This window comes from Gracilinanus agilis, chromosome 2, assembly GCF_016433145.1.
Source record: "Gracilinanus agilis isolate LMUSP501 chromosome 2, AgileGrace, whole genome shotgun sequence".
In the NCBI taxonomy this organism is placed as follows: Eukaryota; Metazoa; Chordata; class Mammalia; order Didelphimorphia; family Didelphidae; genus Gracilinanus; species Gracilinanus agilis.
In genome coordinates, this window is record NC_058131.1 from 264,686,413 (window position 1) to 264,694,493 (window position 8,081).

The following is an 8,081-nucleotide window of genomic DNA, read 5'->3' on the forward strand; positions in this document are numbered from 1 at the left end:
TTCTCAACTGGGGCCTCATTCCTTCTACTGATCTCTATATTTCTGTGGTTGTTCCACTCTTGTTTCATTATCCATCTGCTCCTTAGGGTTTCCTGTCTTCATAGCTATCTGTTTGTCTGTCTGCAAGCCTGATTGTCTGTCTGTTTCTCTCACCTAGTTCCTCAGTTTAGGCCTGGCCTGTAGGGAGGGAGGGCAGCCTCACTCATTATCATGTAGAGTTTTTGTCCCTCTTTGGGAATGGGGCCCGTTGTATTCCCAATGCCCCCCTTCTGGCCCATTGTAAGGACATAGCAAACCTCCTCCCCCTCCTTCTCTATCGGCCCCAGACCCTTGGCCCAGCACCGCCCTCCCAACTCCTGGGCCCCCAGTCCCCGCCCTGGCCTAGTTATTTTCCCACACACACTGTCCTCTCCAATGCCCTCCCCCAAGCCCAGTAACACCATTCCCTGCCCCCCACACACACCAGCCTCCAGCCCTGCATCCGTCCCACCAACCCACAATCCTAAACCCAGGGCCTTCCTATACAATTGCTGCCTTTGTGGCCACCTAGCCTTCCTATTCACCCTTTGGGGCCCCGAATGCAGCTCATAGGCCTGGCCCCTGACTCAGCTTGTGACTATTGAGGTCGGACTGTGGATCAGGCCGAACAGGAACTGGATTAGGGAAAGGAAAAGCTAGAAGACCCTAGGCCCAAGGTCCCAAGAGCCCTCAGGGAAGTCGAGGAGAAAGGGGGAAAGTGTGGTTTATTGGAAATGGGCTTTGAGGGTGGTTCTCCAGTTCCTTGCCCTGGGCTATGTGTGGAGCCTGAGGCAGTGAAGGGTGGAGGGGACTTTCAATTCATGCTAGATTGTGTGTAAAGAGTAAGGGGGGAAAGTTTCATTAAAAGCCGCCCTTTGGGCTTTTGGGTAGTCTTCCCCCTCAAACCAAAGGAGTTGACCCTGGGGTGGGCTAGGGCTCGAGCCATTTCTTCTCAACAGGGTCTGTCGCTCATGCCCTGTTGTAATCGTTTTCCTCATCACCATCTCCCAGGCGGCCCCGGGGCGGGCCTATATGGGTTTTACTGGTGCTCCGCCTACCCCACTCACTGTTTCGGGACTAGAGTCTTTCTGGGCATTAAGAGCCCCAGTCCCTTGGGCCAGTAGTGCTCCAGCCTGCGTTCATTCTAGCAACAAACATCTACTGGTGCCTTCCGAGAGTTGGGCTCTGAGCTCCGTGTGCCGTGAGGGAGACTTGAGGTGAATAAAACACTATTCCTGCTTTCAAGGGTTTCATAGAGAGGAAAGGGAGCTTATGTGTGTATGCATGTGTGTCAGTGTATGTGGATGTGTGTTTCTGTGAGGGAATCTTCTGTCCAAAGGTATAGCCGCCTCCGCCCAAGTATCCTCTGCTCGAAGCAAAGGGACGTGGGAAATGTGGCCCGGGAGGAGGAAGTTTAGGGTCTCCCGTTCCTGTCTCCCTGATCCAGAAGTACCACATCTGGGCTGCAAGACCTGGCGTTTGACCTCTACACCACTACCAACCCGCCCCCGCCCCCTATGCAGGAATGAGAAAGGCGGGGCCTCTAGGTTGAAGACTGGAGGGGGGTGGGGGGCACCATGGAACTAAAGGTCAGAAAAGCACTGGTTTATTCTAAATCTACTCCCCTCCCCCTTCCCCCAGCACCTTCCCACCACCACCACCGCCACCATCAGATAGAAGGCAGGAATCGAAGGAGGAATTTCGGGTCAAGATGCAGCAACCTGGCTGTTTCCAGATGTTCTACTCCCAGAAGGATTCCTTTCCCTAGAGGCACTACCGTCCCCGAGTAGGAGTTGGAAGGATGGAGACGGGAAGGGACCGGAAGAACTAAATTTCTTTTTTTTTTTCTTTTTTCTTTTCTTTTTCTTTTTTCCTTCCGTAGGCTGGAAGCAGGGACAAGTGGGAGAGGGAGTAAGCCGTTCCTTTTCGGATTCCGTTTATTGCTTTTAATTCTGAGCTCTCCGAAAACTTGCAAACCGTTTGTAGTGCTGTAGTAAAGCCGGGAATCTTTGGTGTAAAGTCCCGGTATAAAGCCGGGAAGGGGAAGCGGGGGGAGAGGGAGTCGAGAGTAGGCAACGGTGTGTGTGTGTGTGTGTGTGTGTGTGTGTGTGTGTGTGTGTGTGCGTGCGTGTGTGTGTGTGTGTGTGTGTGTGTGTAGGAGGCGGTGGTCCAGCCGCCTCCCTGGCCCTCCCGGCGGCCACCTGACTCGTTTCAAAGTTGCTGGGCCCGCAGCGCACAGCGCGGGCGCCTTTTGTGAGCAGTGGAGGCGGAGGGGCCAGGAAGAGGGGGTGGGGGCGGCTTGGCCCCCTGTGGAGGCCGAGCGGCGGTCCAAAGACCGTTAGAATTGTGGCCCAATGAAGGAGATTGAAAGCGATTGTGATGCACAAGGCCTCTCCTTGTCCCCTCCCCCTTCTCCCTCTTCTCCCTCCCCCCTCACTGGGGCCGGGGCTTTGCACTGGGGGTTCGCTTCTCTCTCCAATGCAGCGCCAGCAGCGAGCCTCCTCCCCCTCCCCCCTTCCTTGGTTCCCCCTTTTTTTCAGATTTGCAAACAAACAAATAAACAAAAATTATTCGTCTGTAGCGGCAATGCCGCCCCGAGGAGCCAGAGAGCTAGGAAGAGCGGGAGAAGGAAATCAGCCCCCTCTGTCAGTTCCTGCAGCGAATTCTGACCTATGGGCCCGGTCTATGTGGTAAGTTGACTTTTTATCAAACCTTTAGAAACCATAGAGATAGAAACGGCGTTGGGGCCGTGATGAGGCAGTAGAAATAATGGCGAGAAATAGGATTTCCTTTTCCCGCCTTGCAGTTCAAGGCCCGGACTACCTCCCCGCCCCCAAGCCTTAGCCAGTCCCCCGCCCCTAGCCTCACGTCTTCATCTCCGTCCTTTCTCCCAGAACTGGAACTCTAGAGTACGGAGCTGAAGGTCTTGTCCTTTCTCCGTAGAAGCTGTTGGTAATTGGTCAGGAGGAAGGGACCCTGGAGTCTTTGACACAGTCCCCGAATCCGGGGAAAGATCAAGGAGGTGGAAAAGAGCGAGGGAGAAAAAATGAAAAGGAGAAAAGGAGAAGAGTGGGGTTGGACAAAAAGGATGGATGAGGGTCAGTCTTCTTGTTATCTTACCCCGAACCTGGCCTGGGGAGCCTTTGCGGAAGAGAAGGAACTGGCCAGCCCCCTTCAGAGGTGGCAACTGGAGCGGGAGAATTTGGGAATCATATATTTGGGGATGAAAATATTGCCCCTCGGAGTTAAAGAAAAGCCAAACAGTACTAAACAGTCAAACAAACAAACAAACAAACAAATCTCAAGGGCGTCCCGGTTCCAATTTAGGAGGAAGGTTCTAATTTAGGTGGAAATCGCCCTTCGGACCCAATCAAGGCTAATTCGAGTGAGATATGTAGTGCCTCGCCTTGACTGGAAAATTGCGGGAGGGAGTTTCTCACAAAGACTACCCAAGAGTTGCTCCCTCACTCTCTTTCACACCCCCCACCCCGCAGTGGTCTCAAAAAGAGACCCGCGCAATATAGGAAGATGGGGGAGGGAGAGCTTTTTCAAGGTCCTGGTCTTAGGTCTGGACACTGATCTGAAGAGTAGAGCCCTTGGTTAAATCCGTGCTACATATTCTCCCTTCGTTCCCCCACCCCCATCCCAGTTCCACTCCCTCTTAAGGGACTTCGAGAATTCTCGTGAGGAGGGGCTAATCAATGTAGGAAGTCAGCCTCGAGGTGTTTGGTGTAGGACAGGGGAGGGGGGGGGGGAGATAGAAGAGGTCGAGAGGGAGGAACATAGGGAGTAAAGGAAAGAGGAACTTAAAACTGCAACCAGGAGACCGAGGAAAGAGAAAGGAATCTCTCCGAGTTCGTCTGAGGCGGAAGCTCAGGGTAGGCGAAGCCGGCTCCATTTCAATACCATGGACAGCGAACAAGGCCCCTACCGGCTTGTTAGTCTACTCGGCTAGGCCCAGCTTTTCTGGATCTTTCCTCTTGTGGACAGCTCCTTCAACCCCCAAAGAAAGCAGGTGGAGGCTTCACCCCAAAATCATAGTGCTGGACTTTCCTTTCGAAGTCTCATGCGCAGCTCTCAACTCAGAAAGTGTGCCGGCGGCATGGGCTGCGGGCAGGACTTGTGTAAGTGGGGTATGAACTATTTATCGCAGGGCTCTAGGGAGAAGAGAGACAACCTGGGCCAAAAATGAATAGGATCTGACAGCCCGAATGGGAGCTGGAAATGTAGTTAAAATGTAGACGAGTGCGTAAGTCCAGTTTGGACTTAGGATTCGTTGCACAAGCTTCCAAGAAAGGGCAAAGAAGATATAATGCTCGGAGAAAGCAAATCTTAAGTAGCCTGTATGTAAGGGGAGGAGGAGAAGAAAAGGTGTCTATCTCTGGAAGGTAGTGAACGTGATACTCAAGTGTCTTAAGGCTAGTTCTGCCCTAAGCGCTGTATGTGGGTAAGGGAACCCCCAAGTGGCCCAGGAAGGTTCTGGAGTAGGGTGGACCAATCAGCCCTACTGCACCGTGAAGCAATGAGCAGAGGCCCTGGAGAAGAGAAAGGGTCAGAGTCCGTATTGGTGAGGCTATTTGGAATCTCATGACTGCATACTTTAAAGGATTTTTAAATTTAATCCTTAATTTTTTAATTTAATTCTTTGGATCCCAGGAGTGGAGTCCTTGACTAGGGTTATATACCTGGGCTCATCCCACCAGAGCCTATCTGCATAGTAATTCCTTCCCCTTTTTGCACTACTGGGTAAAAAATGAGATCGATAGATAGATAGATAGATAGATAGATAGATAGACAGACAGACAGACAGTTTGATAGTGATAATAGATTGATATAGAGATGATAGTTTGGTAAGAGATCTATATACTTATGTGTACTTATTTTTATGATGTACACATATATTACAACATATGTGTGCATTTCTTATTATAAAAATTAAAGCAAAAGGTTCCTGCTTAAAGTGGAGATAGCAGGGAGAGGGAGTTTGGTGCAGAGACGTTCTAGAGGCCCAGTAGCTGCGATGGGAAGCCTTACTGTTTATATTGTTACTGCTGCCCTGTTATTGGGCCTACAGTTGTAAGTCTTGGCATCTATATTTTTCTTGGGGCGATTGCAGTAGTGAATCTATAAAATTCCAGAAGTTTGGCTCTGGGGGGCTCTGACTTGGACGCCCAGCAAGCGGGGTCTTCATTCTGTGTCGCTTCTCGCTGCCTAGATTGGGAATTTTCAGTAGCTCCGACGTGAGCGGCTAGGGGTAATATGGAACAAAACGTTCACTGTTCACCCGATGGCCGCACTGCGGCCTGACCCAAACCTGAGCACTGCAGGTATTTCTCTAAAAAAATCTAGAGTGGAACCGGGGAAGTGTGTTTGATCATTTAGGGAGAGGAGGGGGCAGTCGCTGCGTTGCTTCCCAAGCCTTTCAGTTCCGTTGTGTTTTGACTGTGGTAGCTTTGGAGCTCATCCACCCCTTAGGTCAGGAGCAGCTCCCTCCACCTAGCCTCTGGAGTTTGCAGGTCTCTAAGGCAGAAGCTGATGTCACCCTTAGCGGCTTTGCAGGGCCAGCAAAATGAAAACTCCTCCGCCCCAAGAGCAGCAATTCGCTCCAAGTCAAAGCTGCATTTTCTGCTTATGAACGAATTCGAAGCCTAGGGAGGGCCTGAGATTCTACCTAGAAAAAAAAAATGTAAGCCTATGGCGGAAAAGAGGGGCAAAGGCCTTGGGGTCCTACAGTTTCTCTTCCCTCCCCCACAATGTTCCTCTTGAAAACCTGGTTCAGGACCATATTCTTTCTCCTATCCGGAACCTCTACCCCCACCCACTCCAGGGACTCCACCGTTTGAAAAACAGCTTTAATCCAGTCCTATTTATGAGGAAGCTAGTCTGGTTTAACTGACAGAGGCTGGTACCAACGAGGTGGGGGAAGTGGGAGCTAGGACCTGACTCGGAAGCGCTCCTTTTTACCAAAGCCCCCTCCCCATCCTATCCCGCCCCCTTCCTCCTTATATACCGAGTCTCTGGCGAGAGGAGTGGGGGCTGGGGCGGAGTGCGAATGTGTGTGTGCCCTTGTGTGTACGTGTGCGTGTGTCTCTGTGAGTGTGTGTGTTGGGGGGGGGGGGTGTTGGTGCGTGTGTGTGTCACCCCCGCAGTTCTCAAGGACACCTCGAGGAGGAGGATTTGGTTAATGGAGGAGAACTGGAGTGTCCTGGGGTGACGTCACCAAGCGCCTCTGTAATAATCGTCTTGTACTGGAGCTGAGCTACGGATACGCCGGGAGGAGGCTGGACGAAGAGAGGGCGCTTCTATCTGGTCCAAGAGATGCAGATCAAGAGCGGCTCAGGTGCTGCTGCCGCAGTAAGCAGCAGCAGTAGCTAGAGGATGAAGAGAGGCAAAGGGATTCATGGGGAGACTGTATATTCCTTGGGCCGGGAATAAGGATCAGATCAGCCAAGATGCCTCCAAAACGCTTCGTTTTTATACAGCTTTGCTGAGGAAAGGATATTTTTTCTTTTGTTTTCTTTTTTTTGTTTTCTTTTTAAATGTCCTTCGTCCTTTCTGCCCCCCCTCCCTTCCCTTGTCCACCTTTTCTTCTGACGAGGTCTGAGGCTTTGTCCCTCCTGGGGAGACGAGAAAGAGAGAACAAGCCTCAGTGAGAGGGTCTGCCCGGCCCAGCTATATTAAGCCAAACAGGAGACCTCCCAACGGCACGCAGCACCGCACCATTTAGCCCAGTGCTGGCCCACAGGGAGCCCACTCAGAGTACGCAGAAGAGAAGGTGATGGAGGAGGAAGGAAAAAGGAGGTGGAGGATGGAGAAAGAAGGTCGAAGAAAAAGGAGGACGAGGAGGAAAGAAAGATCCTGGTGGACGTTCCTGCCAGGGACCCGGTAACTGTGCTGGCGGGTGTGGATGGGCTCGAAGCCCGGGGCTGCGGCTGGGGGCTGGGGGAAAGCTCCATAACAGAGTGGACGCAACAACTGGCTCAGGGTCTGCAAGCGTTCTGCAGAAAGCTAGTTAGGACCTTCCGTTCTTTCTTATGCGCAGAAAATATTTTTCTCCTGTCTCCTGCCTTTCTATTTTCTGTCTCTTTTTGTCTGTCTCTATACTATATCCCGTCCCAGCACCGAATCCCCTCTAACTCAAGATCCAAAATTTAGCTAGATTCTGAGTCTTGAGACAGTCTCCCGCCATCCAGGTATTCCGAGGCTGAGAGGAATGGCTCGAGGCAATGGGCCCCTGGTCCCTCAGAGCCCAGGCATCCCACCCAGTTTCAGCTGTCTCTGGGACCTCAGGCTTAAACTCACATGGAATTTTCCCTAGGTCCTGCACGCTGATCCTCTTCCTACAAAAGGAGATACTTACTCTCATTCGCACTACAACACACAATCACATAATTACCTTCACACTTGTTCATAAATAGCATGACACACTCACTAACGGGTACACTTCAATACGCTACACCCTAACACATTCTCACACATTCATGAACACCGAGTCGCCTTCAGCTTTTGTATCCTGGACTTCTCTGGAGCAAGGCTCTCCCTTGCCCCACCCTCACCCCCAGCTTTAGTCTGAAGCATTCAGGACGACCCCTGGATGAAGTTTACCATGGGTCCCCCTTTCTCTGTGCCTACCGAGGGTCAAGTTGGACTGAGTCCTGTATGCGGAAAACCGGCGGGGAACCTTTCAGCTGGGCTCTAAATGTGTTCGGTGAATGGGGGAGGTGGGGTGAGGGTGGGGGACGCATGAGAGGAATCTTGTAGGAAACTGTACTTTCCCCACAGAAGCTCCGAGGATCCAGCCTGTCCACCTCCCTTCCGTGGCCTGGGGAGGGACGGGGTCCAGGTGCCCTGAGAGCACTGAGCGAGCTAAGGCCCCCCCTCCCCCGGCCAGCTGAGACTCCAGAGTGCCCCTCTGCGTGTTCACAGCGGACCTTGATTTAATGTCTATACAATTAAGGCACGCGGTGAATGCCAAGAGAGGTGTCTCCGCCGCTCCTTTCTCATGGAAATCGCTCACAAGCCCCCCCACCCACCCACCCAAAACTCGTCTCTGCCCCCCCCCC